This window comes from Quercus suber, unplaced genomic scaffold (genome assembly GCF_002906115.3).
Source record: "Quercus suber isolate HL8 unplaced genomic scaffold, Cork oak 2.0 scaffold_118, whole genome shotgun sequence".
Classification (NCBI taxonomy): Eukaryota; Viridiplantae; Streptophyta; class Magnoliopsida; order Fagales; family Fagaceae; genus Quercus; species Quercus suber.
This window is the reverse complement of record NW_027069583.1, coordinates 200,598-203,508: the sequence shown is the minus strand read 5'-3', so window position 1 is coordinate 203,508 and position 2,911 is coordinate 200,598.

Here is a 2,911-nt window from a genome sequence, read left to right as displayed (position 1 = left end):
GGACTCAAACCTATGGGGAAACTAGATACTTACAGAAGAATGGAAGTGTTAGACAGAACCAAGGCATTGCATGGTCCTCGGACTCAAGCCTATGGGGAAACTAACTACTCAGCTATACCTGGGTACTAGACAGAACCAAGGTATTGCATGGTCCAAGAACTCAAACCTATGGGGAAACTAGATACTTACAGAAGAATGGAAGTGTTAGACAGAACCAAGGCATTGCATGGTCCTCAGACTCAAGCCTATGGGGAAACTAACTACTCGGCTATACCTGGGTACTAGACAGAACCAAGGTATTGCATGGTCTAAGGACTCAAACTCATGGGGAAACTAGCTACTTACAGAAGAACCGAAGGGTTAAACTAACTATTTACAGAGGAACCGAAGCGTTAGCTAGAACCGAATTGTGAGGCGATCCTCGGATTCATGCCTGAAGGATAGCTGATGGTCTCATGAGACCAAATCCAGAACGGAACAAAGGTATTGAGCAAAATATTAAAGTATGGCAAGAAAAATGAAGCATCAATAATTAGAAGCAAAATAGTGAATATTCATTTCAAATAGAAAGTATATAGTTTCGTTACAATGCCCCTGAGGCAAGAAGCAAAATGGAATGAAAAAGAAAGCAAATAACAGTGTCCCATGCCATATGCCATTTCCCTCCAACTCAGTAAGTAAATTGTCCTGAGGAGGCGTGTCAAAAGCCTTCAACCAACACCTAGGGACCTTGTCTCGGAGGGGCTACTTCAGAGGGCCCTCCCATGGTAAGGGTAATCGGAGGAACCGTGAGTGTGGCTGGGGAGCTAGCAAGAAGCCTTACCACCTCTTGGGGCACTTCTTGACCCTCGATTCTAGCCCCCTCCAACGCTCTATGGGGCTCGGCCTCCTCAAAAGGTCTGTCAGCTGCAGATGTGTCCTTAGTGGCTCCGTTATGACTTTCACTTGCCGCTGGTAATGCAGACCCCTCCTCGGAAGCAACAGGAACAACCTCACAAATTGCGGAAGGGTAAAATACTCTCTCCACCCTCCTAAGGTCAGACGAGACATCAACCCCTTCATGCCAGGTCTCATAACAGAAGTGCCCGCACACTGCAGGAATTTGAGCTTTGAGGGTGGCTTCGGCCTTGGCCACCCCCTCGGCGAAAGCCTCCTCTTCCGCCTGTCCTGCGGAGCGCTTAGCGTATATTCTCGCAAACACAGCCTCGTCTTTGGCCCTCACAACCTCGTCCCTGGCATACTCGACAATACCCCTTGCGCTGGCTGCCTCGGCCAACTTTTTCTTCAGGTCGACGATGTCCTCTTTGGTAATTCGTAGGTGGCCCTCGACATCCTGCCACCGCTTGGTCTGATCCTCGGCCTGCTTCATAGTCGTGGTTAGGTCAAGGGCCGCATTATCTCTGGCCTTTGTCATCTCCTCTAGATTTTCGATCGCCTCTTTTTTAGATCTACCTCAGATCTCTTATGGGTCCTCGCAGCCTTCAAGAACTTGTCACGCTCCTGCGCTAAAGCGTTACCTCGACAAAAGCCTCCTCGTCCAGCCTGAAAAGGGCCTGGACAGCCTGCCAACAAAAACAGGTGCGCCGTAAAGAGAAGGGAGGTGCTAAGCAATAAAGTTCAAGTAAGATAAACAGGTATCAAGGGACCCACCATGCCTAGATATCTCTTAAGGTTAAGGGCAACCTCTAGCCCACTCTTGTTCCCAAGTTCAGCCATGTCGGCGGGAAGGAGAAGAGACTTCTCTAGGGCATCGGCCACGAGGACCCGTAGGTATCAAAACCCTCCTCCCCGTCCGAGGGAACGGGCAGTAGGATTTTGAGGGGCTATTGTGGGGCCCGTAGGCCTGGTAGCCTGGGCCCATCTTGCATTTGGCCCAAGGCCCATGCTGAGGAGGGATGATCGTCCGAGGCTGGTGTATGAAGACCTATGTTTTTTTGGACCCCACCGAGGACATCCCTGTTCTCGGCGTACTGAGACTAATTTCAGGTGGGGGACAGGCCCAGAACAGGTTGTCACCTCCACACTAAATGCGCTCATCTAACCCCCCCTGGCCGCATTAATGGGGATGTAACCCCTTGATAGGGTAACATTGATCATTATGAACCACTAGAGTACTGATAAGGCCTCTGATGGGACGGACGGTCCGGGAGAAGGCAAATGGATGATCAATAGAAGGAAGAATTAGATAGGAGGAGGAGAACTATATATGAAGGGCGAGCAAAGCAGTTCGGGGAAGGGAGGAAAGGAGAAGGAACCTCCTCGGAAAAGTGCCGATGAGCTACCCTTAGTTGTAAATTGGGTTCACTCCCCTTCAATGGTGAAAAGTGGCTTGTGTTCCGTTACTAGTCTGTTAGGGCCTAACCCTTCGTCCCACTCTCTAGAAATGTATTGTTAGGGAACCTTTCTAAACTGAGTCCCTACAATAATAATAATTATTATTATATAGATATTGAAACCTGAACTAAGATTCAAAGCAAACTCTTCTTCTAATAGCTTCACTGGCTTTTCCTCCTCCTCTTTTGGCTGTAATGTCACACAATTACAATCCACATTACAGTAAAAGAAACAGAGAGAGAGAGAGATTACTGGCGGAGAAGGTGGAGGTTGCGGATAAAGCATGTTGACAAGGGCTTCATTGAATCTCCATGTTTTTGTTCACGATTCATTGGTTTAGAATATTGAGAAAGACAAAATTTCAGTTCAGTGGAAACAACAAGGCTGTTTCTGTCTGGTAATGCCCTTTAGTTTGGTAATTGCATTTGAGCTTTTCCCTACAACATACAACAGTCAATGGTGTTCTGAGTTTTTGTTTTTCTGAAATTTTTTAAAGGTTTTTCCGAGTTTGTAACCAGAAACCAAATTATTCTCAGCTCTTCTCATTATTTTATGGCAGCTTTATATACATGCACAT